Raw genomic sequence first — 23353 nt, forward strand, 5'->3', positions numbered from 1 at the left:
ACAAAGTCACTATTAAAATTGGAAAAAACACTAATACACTTAGGTTTAGTATAGAAATTAATTTTACTATTCAATTCTGATCAGTACACTTCAAAATGTGCAAGAATAGGCAAGAGAAGGGGGGGGGGCCTGAAACTGTTACGGTCGTTATGCTGAAACTAGTAAGTCCTGAAGGTACATTAAAACTCAAAATTATCAATCTATGGATTACTATTCTTTTGTCACGCTTCTGGAGTAATTGACTAACACTCTTTCAGTCTCAAATGAATTAAATAACATTGCTAGCTCAATTCAAAATTTATCTTTCAATTTAATCACACTGTTGTTCTTTACTAACATCTGCGTCAACAAACATGAATTTAAACGTCTTTATAGCATAGATTAGTCTGCAGATGATTTATTACTAACTGTAAACTTTCAATTCGGGATACTCGGGTTGCACAATATGCGGTAAGGACCCTGTCTAGGTCAATGATAAGGATAAGTGATGGCTAAGGCAATTCTGGTAAAAGTCACGTTATTATTGAACAGTCAGAACAGTTTCAACACTGGTCCACACAGATACACTTCTAAAGATGAAATAAATGTTTGACCTGTGCACGTCGTTGCGGCGGATGGCGGGCAGCGAGATAGCGGGCAGCACAGCGCACATACAAGCACGGCTAAGGCTCTCACAGTATCGGCACTTTCATTCTTCTTAGCGTCGTAATCTTTCCAATTTTGTGCCTGAGAATATAGCCATGCCAAGTAGTCGTCGGAATCGGTCTATCCGAGGCTCAATGGAATCCACTTTCCTTAGATAGCCTCCTCGGTACAGTACATGTTCCTCTGACCGATGCCCAACTCCGACTGTGTCACTGAGCCCGTTGTGCCGAACCGCGCCAGTGTGCGTTTTCCCGCGCTCGCCTGCATCCACCTTTTCCCCGCGCCCCTACAGGTAGGGTATTCACCACAGGTTTTCTATTACACATATCCTAATGCATTACCTACGTATGGACCAAGTGTTTAAATTACAATTTTCACATTTTACAATAGTTTTAACATTAAATACATTTTCCTTTGGTTATCAAATCGCTTGAAATCTAACATAAATAATAACATTCATTTCAAAAGTTGTTTACAGTTTCTTTAACATGACACGAAAAGAAAAAGATCCAAAACAATATTTACATTATTTTACATAAATTCAGAAAGAAACATTTATCTAAATGCATAAAGAAAAAAATTATTATAGGTACATTATTGTTACAAATCCACTAGAACTTAGAACTACTTAAACCTAACTAACCTAAGGACATCACACACATCCTTGCCCGAGGCAGGATTCGAGCGTGCGACCGTAGCAGCAGCGCGGTTCCGGGCTGAAGAGCCTAGAACCGCTCGGCGACAACGGCCGGTAGTATTACAGAAACGCTTACTTAAAGCAAAGAGCTCCTTATGGATTTGTGCCCCATTCCGAGTGTTTTCCGATATGGAACACAAGAAGATATTAGTGGCTGGAGAGAAATCACAAAGTGTATCCAACAGGGTTCAATTCTGGGTCCATTCCTATTCCTATGACAGAAGACAACAAGAGAACAGATGCCGAAAGCATATAGGCAGATTGGACTAGAGTAAAACTGCAAAAAAGGTTGGGTGCGTAAGACACATAAGTACACAGCACTTTCCCAAAAAGAAATGTACATTAAAATGTGTTCTGAGTGGGAAACCATTCGGAATAGGGCATATGATCACACGAAGTTTTTCGTTTCACATGACCGTTCCTGTCATATCCGTGAATGTTGGGCATGCCACCTGGGACACCCGGTATAATACGGGGTGAAACGTATTTAAACCGACAAACTCTGGAGGTTGTAGGGGACATCAAAACAAATATTTTTCCCTGATGTCATTTTTTTCTATGAGGAGCATTTAAACCGGTAGAGGAAGATTTCTCTGGCAGCAAATTAATTAAATCAACAAACACTTTTCCATTTTTTTGTGACCAAACCACAATACATCAACACAACCCAATTTCAATTACAGTAGATTTTCAAAAATGCCTCCATTGACACTTAATCAAAGCTTACACCGTTGGACCATGTTCTGTCTGATACGGGCAAAAACCCCAGGAGTATCCTGACTTGTTCCTGCTGCTGCCACTATCCGGGTAACCAGATCCTCTTCTGATGCAACAGATGTTGCGTAAACAAGGTTGCGCATCTCTCCCTACACAAAAAGATCCAGAGGGGACATCTCTGGGGATCGAGCAGGCCATGTTACAGGACCACCTCTGGCAATCCACGTTTCTGGGAACCGTCGGTCCAGGAATCGACGGCGCCCCGTCATGTTGGAACCACATGTGTTGTCTTGTAGGGAGAGGGACGTCTTGCAGCAATTCTGGCAATGCTCTGGCGAGAAAATTGTAATAGTGCCTGCCATGTAATGGCCTAGGTAGCGGATACGGCCCAATTAAACAGTCCCCAACAACACCGACCCACACATTAACGAAGAACTGCAGTTGATGAGCGCTAGTAACTGTGGCATGTGGGTTATCCTCACTCCAAACATGCGAACTGTGCATGTTGAAGACTCCATCACGCCCGAACATTGCTTCATCGCTAAACAACACAGAGAATGGAAATGTGGGATGCATTTCACACTGTTCCAGGTACCACTGCGAAAACTGCGCTCTGGGTGGATAATCAACTTGTTCCAGGTTGTGAAGAAGCTGTAAGTGAAATGGACGTAACAACTGCTCTCGAAGGAGTTCTTAAATTCGTCCGATTTGTCCCCATGTTAAGCGCAGTTGCACTGCTGATTGAAGGATCCCGCTCCACATGCTGCAAGACAGCTTCCTCAAATTGCAGAATTCTTACCGTGCTACGGCGTCCCTGTCCAGGTAATCTGCTAAATGACCCGGTCTCACGCAGACGTTTGTACACAGCATCAAAGGTCGTATGATGCGGGATACGGCGATTAGGATATTGTTGTTGATAAACTTGCTGTGCAGCTCGTCCATTGTGGTGCGCTACGTAGTATGCACCAGCCATATCAGTGCACTCACTCCAGGTGTATCGCTCCATTAGTAAACAGAGACAATGCACTACTAGACTGGTGGACAGCAGTTGCGTACAACTGAAGAGTTGAGTTCAAATGGCTCTGAGCACCATGGGACTTAACATCTATGGTCATCAGTCCCCTAGAACTTAGAACTACTTAAACCTAACTAACCTAAAGACAGCACACAACACCCAGCCATCACGAGGCAGAGAAAATCCCTGACCCCGGCGGGAATCGAACCCGGGAACCCGGGCATGGGAAGCGAGAACGCTACCGCACGACCACGAGATGCGGGCACAACAACAACTGAAGAGTGTAATACGCCCTCTAACAACTGAAGATCGTAATGGGGCCTCTAACAACTGAAGAGCGTAATACGGCCTCCACTGGTTTAAATAGTCCTCATAGGAAAAAATGACATTAGGGAAAAATATTTGTTTTAATGTCTCCTACAACCTCCCAGAGTTTGTCGCTTTAAATAATTCTCACTCTGTACATCTTAATAACCCTCTTTGATCCGGAAGACACGATTAAAATCGTCGCTACACCTTTACTATTAAACTATGCCCTGTAGCTATCTAGTACTTCAAAAGACTATACGGCCCGACCACTGGATTGGAAAAAAGAACTGCAGACGGACGCTTCATGGAACAAATGCAATTTATTGTCTTCTATAAGACCTCACCAGTGCCACCTAGTTTTGTTAAAGACTTGCTCCAGTTGATGTCTCCACGGTCTGATACGACACCTCTATCCGCCTAGAAAATATCTCTCATGAAGTACCTCTCTTTCTCACTACCACCGGAAAACTACTTTACTGATTACTGAGGATCACTCACTCCCGACTTGGACACGCAAGTAAAAGCTCATCTCCGTCCCACAAGAGCTACGATTCTCCTCCTATCCTCGCGAGGAATGACAGCTGACCGTTGATTTCTTGAGCTCCGAACAGCTTCACGAAATTTTTTCACCCTTTCAGAGTCGGGAGCGGAGTGCAGGCATTCTCACTGGACATTTCCTGTTATGCTTGCAGAAATTCAGTGAGATGGAGTTTCGTGACAGGATCCTTAGAACTCTTTCTACAGCAGGCGTAGGAAAAGACCAGACATCATAGGACCTCACAAACCGTATAAGCTTCCGTCAAAACCCATTTAGGATGATCATAAAAACACCGGCTCATTACCTCCAGGCTGAAAAATACCGCCGGCTGGAGTGGCCGAGCGGTTCTAGGCGCTTCAGTCTGTAACCGCGCGACCGCTACGGTCGCAGGTTCGAATCCTGCCTCGGGCAAGGATGTGTGTGATGCCCTTAGGTTACTTAGGTTTAAGTAGTTCTAAGTTCTAGGGGACTGATGACCTCAGCTGTTAAGTCCCATAGTGCTCAGAGCCATTTGAACCATTTGAAAAATACTTTCTTTTCCACGTTACTGTCTTTGGAAAAGCAATAACCACATGACCCGCACAAAGTTGCGACCCGGAAATATTATTTTTTACCTTTTTGTCAGTTTTATAGCATTGATATACCTATGAAACGGATGCTTGGTCTGCAAGACTGTGAGAGAATCCTGTGACTCCATTTTTAAAAAAAAGCACCGTTGCTCGCAGAGTGAATCTCCAGTAGGCAGGAAAGCGACACGATTAATTACAGTTAGAGACTTTAATGTTAGCAGGAAAGAATTGAATATCTTTCTTTAGGTGGCTAATAAAGTGGTGGAATGTGACATTGGGCGCCTCTGTGACTAGAAGGGAGCACTAAACCAAACGGCAATAGCGAGTCGTCAGTTAATCTTCCTTCCCAGGCCATCATGTCACGTAGTAAGCATCTTCCATCGTACGCTAATAAGCTTTGGAGCCAGTTCTTAAATTAGAGCATTTTGCGTCTACATTGCACAGCTGTATGACACAACCGTCAAGAAAACGAGGCATGAGAAGCATATGTCGCTCTCGTAACTACAGATTTCTCAGTTACTCTGCCTGCTAGAAAGCGAGAACCGTCCTAAGTGAACTACATACTGTTCTGGCTACCTGAGAGTGTTGGTTGTTGGGATAGATGGATAGTTCTAGTTGGAACTCCAGCTAGCTTCAGCTACAGAGCACCAAAAGAGGCTGTTCTGGGCCTCCAAGAGGATCACTGGTAAGGCTGTAGAGGGATGTGTCAATGACACGACGAGCAGAAACGTCCATGAGGTAGGTAGAGGAGCAAAAATTCCATATAAACGATTAGTTTTATATTTTCCAGCTGATCTATGATGTCCATGCTTAATATTATTGCCTTCACCAACAACGGTAATTTTGGTAGTTGTATGTATTTTAACATTAACGTATGTTGTCACTCCTAGTCAACAAGCCATAACGATTATTTCATTGTAAATTACCTCTACTGTGTTTCTAAGCGGTAGTTCCTCACCTACTTATCGTGTGTACACGACCAAAAATTGGATTAAAAAGCTGCTGATGCAATATGTCCACTGTCTCTCATACGTTCTCCACTGTTGTCGACGGTAACAAAAGCAATGGAAACTAGCATGTTATAATGGTTTCTAGCTGATCCACATCCAGCCAGGTCTAGTTGATTTTAACGGTATGTCCACGAATGATAGCCATGAAAGTAAAACCTGACAGCAGCATAAGAGACGGTTTATAGCCTTTCCATATGTCACTGAGTACAAGAAATCTACAATGGAAAGATGAATCCCTAGACAGGCTATGAGACCACAAACTGTGCGTATAATTCTATAATAAATACAAAACTGACCACTGAAATTGAGACTGCATGAAAGTGACAAGTAACAAGTGTTAGATTGATGTGAAGAGTACTACATGCTTGGATATGCAAGAGATAAGCATTGCCGTGCAACCCTTCGAAGTAGGGAGGAGTAACGCTATATACATCTAATTTATATACATATTTTTGTTTATGTCTGGGATCTCCTCCCCAACCCATGTATGTGCGTATTTTTGTATGTCTAGGATCTCCTGCCAAGCCCCTATATCGATTTCAACCAGAACTGACACAGAAACAGCAGGTCACACGAATATCGGCACTGTGGAGGTATGTGCAAAAATATGTTTCTCCAGTCCCTTCTCCAGGCCGCTCATGTTGTGTGGGAACAATATCAGCGTACCATATCAAACTACTTAGCCAGGCAGCCTTTAAGGCAGGGGTGAGAAACAGCTTTCCAAGCATCGACATGTAGACTGCCTTTAATGAAAGGCATGTTTCATTGGAGTAGTATCAGCCCACTTTATCGACCTGATCTGTGTGCAGCCCTTATGTCTAGGGTAAATAAATGATCTTCAAGCCCCTGATTTGTAGCCTGCTCTATATAGCAGGTGTGTTGTGAGCTTAGTATAACTGTATTGCAAGGGCTACCGTACATGTACCAGTGGCCATTGTTGGGGGACCAGTTGAGATGGATAGAGTAGGTGATGGACAAAATGGGGGGAGGAGGAAATGGACAGAGGTAGAGGAGCAGTGGGAGATGCATAAGGCAGGTGGAAGACGCTCAGGGTTGGTGGGCAGGTGGAAAAGGAAGAGGAGAGGGCAGAGATAGAAAAAGAGTGGGGAAGAGTATTGAAAGATGGAATCGCCATCCCCCAATTCATCTTCAACAGTGGGAAGCAAGAAGGTGTTTAAAACATCAATGTTTGCCTGTGCTGTGATAGTGCCACGCAAACCAACGAGGGGTGAAAGCCTCCTCCGCGAAAAACACGAACACACAATAACACCACCGCCTCCGAATTTTACTGTTGGCACAAGACACGCTGGCAGATGACGTTCACGGAGCATTCGCAATACCCACACCCTGCCATCGGATCGCCACATTGTGTACCGTGATTCGTCACTCCACACAACATTTTTGCACTATTCAATCGTCCGATGTATACGCTCCTTACACAAAGCGAGGCGTCGTTTGGCATTTGCCGACGTGATGTGTGACTTATGAGCAGCCTCTCGACCATGAAATCCCAGTTTTCTCACCTGCCGCCTAACTGTCATAGTTCTTGCGGTGGACCTTGATGCTGTTTGGAATTCCTGTGTGATGATCTGAATTGGTCTGCCTATTACACAATACGACCCTCTTCAACTGTCGGCGGTTTCTGTCAGTCAACAGACGAGGTCGGCCTGTACGGTTCTGTGCTGTACGTCTCCATCGCGTTTCCATTTCACTATCACATCGGAAACAGTGGACTTAGGGATGTTTAGGAGTTTGGAAATCTCGCGTACAGACGTATGACACAAGTGACATGGAATCACCAGACCACGTTCGAAGTCCGTGAGTTCCGCGGAGCGCCCCATTCTGCTCTCTCAAGATGTCTAATGACTACTGAGGTCACCTATATAGACTACCTGGCAGTAGGTGGCAGAACAATGCACCTAATATGAAAAACGTATTATTTTGGGGGTGTCCGGATACTTTTGATCACGTAGTGTATGTGCACAGAGCTGAAGAACAGTTTATGATGTTAATAATTACAACGGTAACGCAGCCTATTTTAATTAAATAGCCATTGTATCGTAACATGTTCTTTTGATCCTTCTGTAGAGTTGCGTGCACAGATTCCGTAGTCAAATGACGTATGTGCATTGAGAATGTTTATACACCGAGTTCTGATATCCAATTTTTCTTTGCAATGAAGGCAATGAAGGTGCTGACATTTAGCAAAAAGGTTTATATTTTGACATTTAGAATTTCAACAAAGATAATGTGTGTGTGTGTGTGTGTGTGTGTGTGTGTGTGTGTGTGTGTGTGTGTGTGTGTGTGAAGCGAGAGAGAGAGAGAGAGAGAGGGAGAAGGGAGAGTGAGAGAGAGATTTAGAAGTGGCCTTTCATAAAAGGACTGTGAAACGTAAGTTCCTGGAAACTGATCTAGACCATCTGATACAGAATGAAATTTGACATTTATTGCATTAACAGCCGGATACCAGTAATGAACTGAAAGCTGCAGGTTATCTGCAAGAACCAATACGTGACTCACGATCGCCATGGAATATTCTACTTCGCTATGCGGAGAGATATCCAGAAAGCAGTTTCTCACGTGGTGTTTGTGACTGGTTATCAAGTAGTCCGCTATCCTTAGAGTCTTTCTCGGCAGCATAACAAGATAAAGCGGTCTCGGTTTTTAATCAGTGTCAGCTGAAATGCATCTGTGAAACTTTCGGTAGGCGGGGAGTCAGCGTTGTAGACGTGAAGCGGAATCATACAAAGCGTTCGAGAAGTGGTCAGAATTAACGCAGCCATAGCAATGTGAGCTGAAAAGTCCGCCATTGCGCAGGACTGCTTTGAAACAGAACATTTTATCAAGTAGTCAGCTGATGACATGCATCCCGCGGCGTGAGCGTCTACTATTATTGTTGTCTTTGTACATGCTATTGTATGCTATTCGATGCTTAACGAAGAAACTGAGTGTCTAGAACATCGAGACAAGTCATAATTTTAAAATGATTGACGGGCAATGTTAATATGAAGTTGTAAGCTACTGCAGTCTAGATCGTCTGTAGCATACTCCCATCAGGGATAAAATTGGAGAAGCATCTGGTAACAATAACCTGAAGTTCCATTTGGTTTAGAGGCAATTCACAGATCATAGCGACGATAAAAATCTGTTTGAAAATGCAACTTTTTACTTGGACTAAAACTAACCTCATACTTAGCAAATGTAGACGGAAAAAACATTTTAGACAGGGATAACAATTAATAAGTAGTTCTCAGGCATTCGGAGACGGAAATGAATAAAGATAAATTATGTTTAACGTTATAGCTGTAGGTATGGTACTAAATTATACAGAGTTTTTATAAATGAATATCGGGGGTTTTAACGCTTTATAATATTTATTATACTAAACTTAGAGCTGTATATGATATGTCAAACGAAACAGCAACTCAAACAGTTTTACCAAGTACCTTATAAATGTTCAATGTGAGCACCATTTGTCACATAGCACACATCAAGTCTATAGCCGAGTTCTTCTCAAACGTTGAAAGGCGTGTCTTGTGTCTTGCTTTTCATGGCCTCCACGTTCACCCTACCTAACGCCATGCAATTTTTTCCTTTGGGGCTTTATCAAGGATCGTGTGTACGTGCCTCCACTACCAGCAGACCTCCCTGAATTAAGAAACCGGATTGAAGCAGCCGGTACTACAATCAGTGAAGACACACTTACCAAGTTTGGGAAGAACGCGGTTATAGACTTAATGTGTGCCGTGTGACAAATGGTTCTGACAGTGAACATTTATAAGGTTCTTGGTAAAACTGTTTGAGTAGCTCTTTCATTTGACATATCATTTACAATTGTAAGTTTAATGTAATAAATATTATAAAGCGTTAAAACCCCGATATTCATTTATAAACACTCAGTATTTTAATGTCTGAGTGACTCTCACAAATCTTTCACCGTGTTAAATGATTCTTATTTTATCTTCCTTAGGCTGATGAATTTTAGTTACGAGTACGTTTGGTAGTTTCTAGCGGTTACTTATTAAGATACTGGACAAAATACAGTCTAGGACAAAAAAAAAGCAACACCACGATCAAATTATGCGAATCGGTCGCAGATCGGTAGATGTCATCTGCATGCCGTCCGCCCCCAGTAGCTGAGTGGTCAGCGTGACAGACTGTCAATCCAAAGGGCCCGGGTTCGATTCCCGGCTGGGTCGGAGATTTTCTCCGCTCAGGGACTGGGTGTTGTGTTGTCCTAATCATCATCATTTCATCCCCATCGACGCGTTGGTCAAATCGAAGGACCTGCATCAGGCGAACGGTCTACCCGACGGGAGGCCCTAGTCACACGACATTTCATTTCATCTGCATGCACGTCTGCCTGTGACCCTGACTCAAAGTGTTGTTGGATGTCCTGCTGAGGGATACATTGCAAAATTCTGTCCAATTGGGGAGTTAGATCGTCACAGACCCTAGCTGGGTTGACGGTTCAGCCCATGAAGCACCAAACGTTTTCCTGTTGGGGAGAGATCGGGCGACCTCACTGGTCAATGTAGTGTTTGGCAAGCACCAAGGCAAGCAGAACAAACTTCCAGCATGCGTGGGTGACAATTGTCTTACTGAAATGTAAGCCCAGGATGGCTTCCCAGGAAGGGCAAGAATACGGAGCGTCGAATATCGTTGACGTACCACCGTGCCGTAACGGTGCTGCGCATGTCAATCAGAAGGATCTTGCTATGAAAAGAAACGGCACCCCAGACCGGTGTCGAATGGGCGGGCGGCAGTCAAGTTGGTATCCTAACGCTGGTCCTCAGGGCTCTTTTTCAAGCCGGACTCATCACTGAAGACAGTTCTGCTCCAGACAATGAAATTCCAGGCCGAAGACGTGTCTGCAGACGTCCATGATAGCGGTGAGATATCCACCTGACTGTCGCCCACGATACGGTCCGACAACCAGGCGTTACCCTTGACGGCAAGCCATCCTGGGCTTACATTTCAGTAAAATAATGTCCGCCCGCACCTGGAGAGAGTTTCTACTGCTTGTCTTCGTGCTTGCCGAAACCTGCCTTGGCCAGCTGGATAGTCGCATTTCCCACAGTTGAGAACGTTTGGAGCATTACGGGCAGGGCCCCCCAAATATCTCAGGATGATGACGATACAGCGCTCCAATTGGATAGAATGTGTCGCGTTATCGCTCCAGAGAATATCCAAGAACTATGTCAGCCAATACCAAGCGTACGTGCTGGAAGTGGACCAGCGCGTTATTGACTTAATCAGTGTATGAAGCTCTTCGCCTTGAATAAATCAGCCAATTTTTATGAAACTGTAATATTTTTGTTTGTCTGTACATTCGGATATTTTCTTTGTGGTGTTTTGTCCTCTTTTTTGTCTTAGAATGTAACAGCCACACTATTAAAAAATCACACTGGTGGTTTTGGAGCACTGTCTCTGATGCAGAACTGGCACTAGACGATCATGTCTCACTCCACCACCGACAATCAAGACAGTAAAGTTGTGTGTATCGGCCAGTCAGTTTTACGGAATCAATTCATTAAGATATACCAACAGAAGGCGTGAAAAAACGCGAGAAAGGAGTATCTGACTTGTATGCGGCCATGACTGTATCGTAAGTGCAATTATCCGTTATTCTGCTGTGTCAGTTCGGACTGTCCAGTGTCTCTACACGGGAAGATGTACCACTCGCACCCATGTAGCACGGAGTATGCAGTGGTCGTTAAAAGACTGCAGCTCATAAAGATCAAGCATTGTCAGTGACAGTTGGTTTCAAAATCGACAGAGCTGCTACAGACAGTGAGTACAGGTCCATCTTAACCAGTCTCCGAGCGAACATTACCAAGGTAGGTGGATGCAAAGAGCATTTCGAGTTGCGTTAACTTGCAAAATGACGCTGCTCACAGCGGCAAATAAACTGTGGTCGCGATTTGGCTTGATTAAAAATGATGCACCGACAGACGCCTCAAGACCAACAAAGCCATACGATCATTTCATTTCAGTTTGTCTCAGTGAACTACCCGATTTAATCCAAAAGACAATTTTTGAGACTAGTTAGAACAGCGGATGATGCGTGGCTTACAACGTGCCCCCTGTTTGCTAGCTGTACCAGAGAGCAGTGTCACCACCTCAAAAAGTGGTGTCGAGAACTTGTAACTGCCATTATTTTTCGGGAAAAAGTAATGTTAGTATAGTCATGATTATTATTATTATTATTATTATTATTATTATTATTATTACTGTTATCACCATTAGTGGCAGCAGCAGCAGTAGCACAAGTACTGCCAGTATTGATTTTATTAATTCATAGTTCGTGTTATTTACGCACAATGCCACTATAGTCAATAAAATTCTTCATATCACCATTAGTGGCAGCAGCAGCAGTAGCACAAGTACTGCCAGTATTGATTTTATTAATTCATAGTTCGTGCTATTTACGCACAATGCCACTATAGTCAATAAAATTCTTCTGGTCTGTTGACCGCATTCTCAGTGTACGATACTGTAATAGTGGCTGAAACGCCGGAAAATTTTATCTATTGACAAGGCAATCAATAGCCCAGAAGACTTTTATTGAGAATGAAAAAGGCCGCGAATCCCTACACTTACAATGGTACTACAGTCACACATACCGTTTTAATATTACTTGTCACATTGAAATTGTTATTTCTTACGTAATTCTGATGCAAAAAAGGTACTTATGTGTGAAACCTAAATAAACAAATAATTATATACACAGAAGTCATACAAACTACCAGTGGCATAAGAAGGCGCACTATACCACAATATTTTCTTCTGTCTTAAGAAATAGTTATTAAACTGGGTGACACTGAACGAATCCGAAGTAACTGCTGGGAAAACTAATATGAATGTAGGGCAAGCCATACACCTTTTACTACCTGTGTAAGACAATTAGTAAATACTTATAATTAAAATAGATATTTATAACACTTGTTATAATGTCGAGGTAATTATGTACTTGATTCTTCCCGGAATGAACCGTGGAGTAAAATTTTTTCAGTGTCAAATCCATTAAGCGTTTTCAGTTTGCTTCATTATGAATAAGATGTGTTCCGTGATTGTAACAAACTAAATCACATCAGTTGACTTTGAAGCGTCATACGCCGATTTCCTTTCATTTTGGACTAAAATGCAGACTTTTAAGTCTGCAGGAATTTTACAAGAATAATAAAATATTATGGAGAAGTAGGGTTGACGCTGCGCAAAAGTGCATCTACGACTCTGTCTATTTTCTAACCCCCCGAATGGCAAAATGAACAGGAGTCAGTACAGTAGCAAGACTACAACAAATAATGCAATCAGGCTCTTTTTTAACTTAATTTTTATCATGACGTATTTCTGGCTTCAAATTATCTGCGCCTGCCCATACTTAACGTCAGTGCGATGGAGTAAGAAAGCTGAAGTTTGCCCCTGGATATATTTCTTTTATGAACTACTTTTTCACAGAACCACACTAACAATTAATTTATAATCAAGGTGCCATTTTTCAACTTTGTACCCAGACGCGCATTATTCCAATATTAAATATCTATCATATACCGAGTAACACATGCTGGTGTAAACTCCGAACTCGTCACATGGCCGACTTACAATTCTGTCTATATTTAAAAAATCAAATCGAATTAACGTTATTGGATTTAATACGAACGACCTGTCAACTAAGCGACGTCTGATGTGACAATATCTGCTTCAGATGTTACGATAACTAGAGCTAGTTACATCAAAAATTTAATAATTAAGTGGATACCCACAGAGTACAAACAGCATTAACACTCGTAAGAACAGAATTTTAATTTAATAAACCACAAAGAAATAGAAAACAAAATCTTTTTGCAGCATACCTCAAAAGAACTGAAGAACAGATGCAGATTTAGGAGAATATCAGGCAGGATTTAGAAGTATGTACCATGCAGAACATATTAGTAATCTGAAGCTAACATTGCAAGAACGTAACGAAAATGTTAGACAGTATTGATATACATTCGTGGTCTTTAAAGAGGCTTTTAGCTCTGTGCACAGGACAACATTATTCAAAACGTTGGAAGAATCTGGACTCGGCAAAAAAACACATGAGCTGTTAAAAGAAACACTAAAAATACTAATACAAAACTAAAATTCACTGGAGAAATTTCAGAAGCATACGAGATTAATTCAAGAATTAGACAAAGCGATGGATTTGCTCCAGTCTTGTTCTACTTGTGATCAGAGAGTGCTGAAAGGAACTTTCAGAATGTAACAGAAAAGTGGAATAAAAATTGAATCGAAAACGGATAATCTCAAAATAGATTGCTCAGAATTTGCAGATGACTCAGCCAGGCGAAGATGTTGCATAAAAACACGCAGATATACTTAAACAAATACAACTACAAACGTTTTTCGAAAAAAGCAGAGATAATGAGACACAATAAACTGCAGATTCTAAATTAAACACGAAGTATGAAACATCAGAAAAATGGGCAAACTTAAATATCGAGGAGAAATCACTCAGTCTAACGGAGAAGATAATGAAGAACGAAATTACGCATGATGGAATTCGCTTAGCAAAATATGTTTAAAAAAATCGTCTATTAATGCAAAACAACATCATTAAAAGACAATAAGTCTGCAAAAATATACTTATCCGTTAGGTAAACTAAATTCACGATCAATAAAAAAAATTAAAAGCAGAGCCGGCTGCGGTGGTCTCGCGGTTCTAGGCGCTCAGTCCGGAACCGCGCGACTGCTACGGTCGTAGGTTCGAATCCTGCCTCGGGCATGGATGTGTGTGATGTCCTTAGGTTAGTTAGGTTTAAGTAGTTCTAAGTTCTAGGGGACTGATGACCGCAGCTGTTAAGTCCCATAGTGCTCAGATCCATTTGAACCATTAAAAGCAGGAAAAAGGAAGGTTAATATTAGCAAACAAAACAGCAGTAGAAAAATTTCAAGAAGTAACACAGAATGCATTTATGTAAGAAAACTACAGACGAAATTAGGAAGAGAATATTAATGTGGCACGGGCGTATCCAAAGAATGAGATCTAGAAAAGTGACAAGACAATATGCAGTATTTTGAAAAAAGTTAAGACAAACCTAACTGATTGGGGAAAGTGGATAAAGACATAGAATAAACTGACATAAATGAGCTAGAAATTGAAATCAGAACATAACACAGAAACAAAATTGTTAGTGAGACGGTTTGAAAGACAAAATACTTCCAAAACGACGGATATTGGGCACCAGAAGAGAGGAAATTAAAAAATGAACATGTAAAGCAGTATTTGAGAAACCATAAAGCTAGTTCAGTTGCTTAAACTTGGTTCTTAGGTAGCCTGCAACTAAAGGGGAGAGTTTCATCTTTGCGTATTACCAAACGTATCGCGTCAGCTACAATCTTAAATCTGAAGAACCAATAAATATGGAAGCGACGGAAGGGGAGAGCGTTTAAGTGTGAGAAGCACTGCAGAAAGTTTGAGACAAGCGTGCATGACGTCGCTTGTCAACCGTAAGAAGCGGAGGCGCCGTTCTTGATGCGTGGGCCACTTGCTCACATCGAGGAGACGGAGCCCATCCATCATACAGAGGCAGCTCTGATGTCGCTCAAAGATGTGCAAGGACTTGTGACAGGAAGTTCAGTGCACTGTAGACACAAGAAGCGCTAGGGAAAGTGCCCCGCAGGAAAACGTTGACAGGGGTCAATTCGACCGAAACTTAAGCAACAACTTAATTTTTATTTCTGATTTCATACTGAACGTGATCATCTGGAACAAAGAAAAACATGTGTGGCTATTAAACTTTTGAATGATAAAAGATTTTAAAATACTGTAGATCTACAGAGTGTCTCGGTTTTCAAAGGTGGCAATTGTCAGTGTTTCTTTAGGACTAAAACGAGAGGAATTATTTCACTGATAATACGATGTGAGATTATTTAACGCAGATGAAATCTGTGACACTTAAAACAACGAACTATATAACACAAAAATGAGAATATTCGAGTAAAGAGGGTAATTTACAAGATCATCTTGATGGAGCTATGAGTAGTATCTGCAGTTAAAAGTGGTTAGTAAGCGAATTGTGTCTTGTCATTTGTTCATCTTCACCTTTTATGGGTGTGCTGTAAGACCTAATTTTGAATTTTGTAACTATGGCCTTCTTTAAGCAGATCGTCTGCGAAAGTAGAATCTCCTTTTTCAACTTCCCAGCTTCTATGGTCCTCCTTCAAGTGGATGCATATTGCCCTGACGGAATGATCTACGTAGAATTTGCAATAAAAACAAGTGATTTTGTATATTACACTTTTTCCCAAAGCTAAAATGCTATCTTTATTATTGGGCAAAATTTCACTGCCGCACATGTTTATGTCTTTACTTGATGAAGGCGTAACAGCGTTATATTTATACTCGGTATAAGTAAATTTATCATTTTTTTAAAAAATGCTTTCCTTGCTGTTATCTGTTCGTATTTTGTATGGCGTCTACCCCAACTTTCATCACTTACTTTGCTGCACAAAGTGATTTAAATGGATATTTAATCGAAAAATTTTTTACTAACTAGTACAATACTTCATTTTTAAATCTGTGGCAAGTCGTAATTATCTCGCAAATGGCTCGTTTGCGAACTCACGGTTACTGGGTTGTGTTTGATTCTATTTTAATTTCTTTTACCTACGTTAGGTTTCATTATTAATTGTGTTACATACTGTAATTTGAGTACAGTAGACATAATTGTACGTTTCTTGTGTATACAGTTCCAAAAACGTTTTGTACCATTTGTATTTCAACAAAATAAGTTGCTTTTGGATTCACTGGAAGCTGGGAGTGAAATGACACGCTTTATAAAATTAAAGAAAGGATTTAAATTATGAAATAAAGGCGAAACAATAACCCAAAAAAGGCATTCTGTAAGAAAGTTCACATCTCCGAAATTAGATTCCGATTGATAACATTTGTGCTGCTTCACTGCCTCCCTAGATTTGACCTTGTTGGATCCTCCGTTGTGATAATACTAATCACAGCCTCCATTAAAATTTAATAAGTAGTTGCGACAAGGTCATAGATACATTTGACGTCGTAATAGAGTAGACCCCCAGCAGCAGACGGACATAACGTGATAAAGTGGGTGCGTGAGGTGCTCAACAACGCGATGCGCATGTCCATTCTGTTTTAGGCGACCAGGAGCGGAACTATTGTTGTATGGGGTCATGCTTGAACATAAATGCAGATGCTAGTCAAGCCTGCAGGTGGCGCTGTTGCGTATGACCACAAACGGAAATGTAAAATGTCCTCAATATGTTGCAAGCGTCAGACGTGGCCGTATCAGTGTTCTGTGTAGAATCGAGTACATTATGTCGGAGATAAGCAAATTCGAACGTATAGAAAGTGTAGGTACTCCGTTGGTTGGTGGTTCCGTAACCAAGGGAGCCGAAGACTTTGGTGTTTCAAGAGCCACGGTATCGATGATTTGTATCGCTTACAGGGCAAGCGGGAGAACATCATCCGCTAAGTAACAATGTGTTGAAAGCGAATGTTGAGTGAGGGGCAGACGGCATTGAAGAGGATTGTGATGAAAAATAAGAAGACGACAACTGCAAAAGTCTCTGGAGAATCGGAAGTCGGACTCGCGAACCCTGTCAGCACTAAAACAATGCGAACAGAGCTTCAGAACGACGGAATTTCAGCGCGAGCTTGAGTGATTTATTTATTTAGTTATTTGTTTATTTATTTAACCTGGTAAGATTAGGGCCATCAGGCGCTTTCTTACATCTAACCAGGCATTCTATTTATTTTACACTCATGTGTTTCAGTAGGCATGTTAAACTACATCTAGTACAAAATGCGAAATAAACAATTAAAAAGGCACACTTGGAAAAATACATACATATAGAGTTTATATTCGTAGATGATAAGTACTGTTATGATTAGACATTATGAAAGAGACATTTTAGATAGGAGTGCTAGCAGCAGGGAGTATGAGGGAGACTGATGGTGAAGGCAGGAGAAGAATAGAGACATGATGTACCATGATTAAGGAAATATAAAGGAAATGAAGATTGCGTGGTTAATAGAGATAGATGAAGAGAAAAAAGAGAAAAGAGCAAGATAGGAGACACTAGCTTTGCTATTTGACAGAGGAGAGGATTGGCCTTGTACATTAATTATGTGGAAAACGTTATGAGGATGATAATAGAAAATGCTTCAACTTCTTCTTAAAAACAGCAGGGGATTGAAATCTGCCGAAGGTAAGGGGCAGTTTGTTCCAGAGGCGGACAGCGGCAACTGAGAAGGAGTTTGCAAAAGTTTTCGTTTTGTGAGTGGGCACAGTTAGGATACCAAATAAGAGTGACCTCGTATTTTGATTATGATGGCATGAAAGGTGTTTAATATCTAAAGCAAGATACTGGGGTGCTTGCGTGACGAGGAGTCGGTGAAGTAGACATAGAGTGTGGTAGTCACTCCCTAGCTGGGAGTATGAAGCACTAACATGATCATATCGGCGAATGTTGCAGATGTAACGCACACAGGGATTCGTAGTTAGTTCTAGCCGTCCGTTGTTTTCACTACTCATGCCTTGTTGAATTACATCACAATAGTGGAGGTTCGGTAGAACGAGTGCTTGCACGAGCTGGCGTTTCAAATCCTGTGGAAATACGATCCGAAACTTTTTGAGAGCATAGAGACAAGCGGACGTCTTCCGGCACACTGCGACTGTATTCTCCGCCCAGCTGAGACGCTCATACAAAGTTACACCCAAGTTCTTAACTGTTTTGTGATATGGTATTGGAATACCGTCGAGCAGAATAGGAGACAGCCGTTCGCGGAAATCTGAACTTATTAATTTCTGATGCGCTATTAAGATTACTTGTGTCTTTTTTGCATTTAGTTTAAGCCCCAGGTTTTTCGCCCATGTCACTACTGAAGACAGATCGTCATTCATTTGAGCGTTTGCAGTGTTTATAACTTCAGGTCTGATGCTTAGGTAGAGCTGGAGGTTGTCGGCATAGAAATGATAATTACAGGACAGAACTGACGAAATATCGTTGACATATAAAGAAAATAAAAGTGGTCCTAACACTGATCCTTGTGGCACTCCCGAGGAGACATGTTTCCAGGAAGATTTTTCATTTACGCAGACAACACATTGCTGTCTGTCTTTTAAGTAGCTTTCAAACCATCTCATTGCACTATCTGAGAAATTAAGCTGTTGATTTTTCTGAGCAATATGTCAAAGTTAACAGTATCGAAAGCTAGTAGCGTCAATATTGTTGCCTTTCAGCTGTCGATGGCATATTTCAGGTCATCAGTATCTTTAATCAGAGCAGTGTTTGTGCTGTGATATTTACGGAAACCGGATTGAAATTTGTCATATAGGCTGAATTTATGCTGGTGTTCAGTGATTTGATCATGAACGATATATTAAAGTGCTTTGGAAACAGCAGGTAGTATACTAATTGGTCGGTAATCACTAGGCAGTTGCGGGTTTTCGATCTTAGGGGTGGGTCGAATTATGCTTCTTTTCTATGCAGTGGGGTATATTTCGTTCATGAGGGAAAAATTAAATACGTCAGTTAAGACAGGTACTAAGATATCGGCAACATTCTTAATCATGGTTATACTGATACTGTCATTGCCTATCGCATCATAAAAGATTCTCATTATTGCTTTTCTTGCCGTATTTACTGTTACGTGTTTTAGGTGGAAGGTATCGTTGTTAGTTATCCTGTTAGGGGATTCTTGTGGACGGTAATTATCAGCCGTAACAGGAAAACATAGTGCCGAAGCCATAAAATCTGGACTATAGAGCAATGGAAGACTGTCATTTGGTAGAATAAGTCTTATTCACATTGTTTCCTATTTTGGCCTGAGTATACGTCCCAAGGTTGAAACGTGTCAGAGATTCGGTGATGATTTGGGTAGCCATAACGTGGTATGCCATGGGCTGAATGATTATTCTGCAAGGCTTAATAATGCCAAGGATTATATGATCATTTCGGCTGGTCAGGTCCATCCCATGGTACAATATTTGTTCCCCAATCGCGATGCTGTGCTCCAAGGAGGCAGGGCCACAGTTCGTGAGGCTCACATCGTCCAGAAATGATTCTGTGACCAGGACGACGAATTGTTGCACCTCCTCAGGCCACCACACTTACCAGTTCTCAATATTATTGAGTATTTCTGGTGTTCTCTGGAGAAAACGGTGGCTGATCGCTGCCCGTTTCCAGCATCGTTACCTTAACTTTCCAATATTTTTCAGGAAAAGTGGTATAAGATTCCCTTAAAGAACAGTACAGGATCTTTTTTATCCATTCAGAGACTACAGGAAGTTACTCTGAAAGCCAACGGGTTTCCTACAACTATAATGGATGTAATGTCTTTTGATTTTTGTGTTTCTACAGGGTGAAAAGTATTTAAACCGACAAACTGTGGGAGGTTGTAGGGGACATCAAAACAAATATTTTCCCCTAATGTCATTTTTTCCTATGGGGATTATTTAAACCAGTACATCCTTGTTAGAGGCCGTATTACGATCTTTAGTTGTTAGGGGGCGTATTACGCTCTTCAGTTGTAGGCAACTGCTGTCCACCACTGTAGTAGTGCATTGTCTCTGTTTACTTATGGAGCGATACACCTGGAGTGAGTACATTGATATGGTTGGTGCGTACTACGTAGCGCATCACAACGGACGAGCTGCACAGCGGGTTTATCAACAACAATATCCTAATCGCCAGATCCCGCATCATACGACCTTTGATGCTGTGTACCAAAGTCTGCGTGAGACCGGGTCATTTAGCACATTATCTAGACAGGGACGCCGTCGCACTTTAAGAACGCTGCAATTTGAGGAAGCTGTCTTGCAGCATGTGGAGCGCGATCCTTCAGTCAGCTCTCGTGCAATTGCACGTAACATGGGGACGAATCAGACGACTGTAAGAACAGTCCTTCGAGAGCAATTGTAACGTCCATTTCACTTACAACGTGTCCACAACCTGGAACCAGTTGATTATCCACCCAGAGCACAGTTTTCGCAGTGGTACCTGGAATAGTGTGAAATGCATCCTACATTTCCATCCTCTGTGTTGTTTATCGATGAATCAACGTTCGGGCGTGATGAAGTCTTCAACATGCACAATTCGCATGTTTGGAGTGAGGATAACCCACATGCCACAGTTACTAGCGCTCATCGAGTGCGGTTCTTCGTTAATGTGTGGTTCGGTGTTGTTGGGGACTGTTTAATTGGGCCGTATCTGCTACCTAGGCAATTAAATGGCAGGCACTATTACAATTTTCTCTCCAGAGAATTGCTAGAATTTCTGGAAGACGTCCCGCTCCCTAAAAGACAACACATGTGGTTCCAACATGACGGGAAGCCGGCTCATTTCAGTCGTCGTGTGCGTCGATTCCTGGACCGACGGTTCCCAGAAACGTGAATTGGTGGTCCTGTACCATGGCCTACTCGATCCCCAGATATGTCCCCTCTGGACTTTTTTGTGTGGGGAGAGATGCGCAATCTTGTTTACGCAACTCCTTTCGCATTACAAGTGGATCTGATTGCCCGGATAGTAGGAGCAGCAGGAACAAGTCAGGATACTCCTGGGGTTTTCGCCCGTGTCAGATAGAACATGATCCGACGGTGTAAGCTTTGTTTACGTGTCAATGGAGGCATTTTTGAAAATCTACTGTAATTGAAATTGGGTTTTGTTGATGTGTTGTCTCTTGGTCATAAAAAAAAGTTAAAAAGTATTTGTTCGTTTAATTAATTTACCGCCAGAGAAATCTTCCTCTACCGGTTTAACTACTCCTCATAGGAAAAAATGACATTAGGGAAAAATATTTGTTTTGATGTCCCCTACAACCTCCCAGAGTTTGTCGGTTTAAATACTTTTACTCTCGTCCATCTCTCGTATATCCAGAAAACCAATCTTCTGTACCGCTCTCAGTACCTGAAAAATGGGCGCACTGAATTGGCTGACAAGCAAAAAGCACAGTAGGTAAAAACTGAGCTGGTAGAACGGTCGCGGAGGCAGCTGAGAATAAGGAAACGTGTGGTGCGCCGCCCTGCGAGAGACCAAGGAACGCGACCTCCCCCCCTAACGAGCAGGTATCCGGGAAGACGGGCATTTTGCGCGGAAAATTGTAGCGCTGGCTTCCGGCGGGCCGAGTCTTTCGCGGGAGTTTCACAAGCGGCGCCGGAACGGAAGCGCCCGGGCGCGCTGCACGCAGTCTGTCTGGGGGCGGCCGGGGGCGGCGGGGGTGGCACTGGCCGCACTGTCTTCCAGCGCTTTGTGCGGCCGCGGCTCATCCCCATGCAACAGGCGATTGTTTCCAAAGTAGGCTGCGTAGCGGCGCGCGCGGAGGATGCGCCGACTTTCTTCGCCACCGGAAGATTTCGTATCGAGAGCTCCTGAAAGCGTTGCTTTTAGATTATGAAACGTCAGAGGTACCGCTAATGCTAGCGACTCTACTTCTCTCGCTGAAAGAAATACAATCAATTTATAAATTTAATTCTCTTCAATGATCTGAATAAAAAAACACTTCACCTGTTACGACTTTTCACGCATAACACAAGTTTCAGTATCTTATTCCCATTTTCAGAAATTCCAAGAATTCCGTTTTCCAGTTGAAGTGTACGTGAGGAATGATGAGGTTCTGCGCAGAATGAGCGAATCAAGGAATATACGGGAATAGGGATGGAGAAAAACCGACCGTTTAACACGAGTACCGGTATTTTAGCTCCCATTAACCAGTATTTTTCGGTATTTGTTTGGTCTCTGTTATGACAGGTGTTTATTTTGCAAAGTTTTAATTTTTTTCTAATAACCGAGTAAAATAACTGAAATATGAATTAGCCATATCAGCAGTGCTAAAATTTTTCGTTATTAAATAAACCCTTTTTACAAAGTGAGTAATTTTTCTTTGTAAAATTGTCATCGGTTTGAAATATTGTGTTATTATAGAAAGTGGGGAAAGCAATCAGTGCTGTTTTAATAACAATGGCGGCAGAAATGTGCAACAAGCTCATGGCATAAGAATTGGTACAGCACTGCTGAGACATAATGTCCTTGTTTCATGGCTTCGTTGTTTTAGGTGCACATTCCTTTTAAAAGTGTTTGCGTATATAAAGTCGACCTTTTTACTGTACTTAAAGTAGGAAGATCATAAATAATTTACAGAAATTTGTTAATTAATCTATATGTGCCTTTGTTCTCGATTATATTACTATCGTTCATCATTCGTGTAAATTTTAATGTATATAAATTCTTTAAAATAACTTGTGAATATATACTGAAGAGTCAAAGAAACTGATACTCCTGCCCAATACCGTGTAGGGACCCCCCGACCACGCAGAAGTGCTGCAACACGCCGTGGCATGGACTCGATTTATGTCTGCAGTAGTGCTGGAGGGAACTGACACTATGAATCGCGCAGGGCTGTCCATAATCCGGAAGAACACGAGCGGGTGGAGATCTCTTCTGAACGTTGTTGTAAGGCATCCCAGATATTCTCAATAATGGCCATCTCTGGGGAGTTTGGCGGCCAGCGGAAGTGTTTAAACTCAGAAGAGTGTTCCTGGAGCCCCTCTGTAGTAATTCTGGACGTGTGAGGTGTCGCATTGTGCCGTGGCTTAAGATACGCGTGTACAAGCAGTGTGCAGAACCTGCCCGCACCTTCTCAATATGGTAGTTTTTCGTTGTCGTCCCCGGACATCCGTATTGTACCACCATCCCTATCTGGAAACATTTTTACGAAGTGAGATAGTGTACCATGCTTCATTTGCTCTAAAATATTAAAGATTTGTCAGCAGTTTCTACTAAATCATAAAAGGGGAAGGATATTAGGATAACAGCAATAAATTAAAAAACTCAACA

Source organism: Schistocerca cancellata, chromosome 9 (assembly GCF_023864275.1).
Source record: "Schistocerca cancellata isolate TAMUIC-IGC-003103 chromosome 9, iqSchCanc2.1, whole genome shotgun sequence".
NCBI classification, from domain to species: domain Eukaryota; kingdom Metazoa; phylum Arthropoda; class Insecta; order Orthoptera; family Acrididae; genus Schistocerca; species Schistocerca cancellata.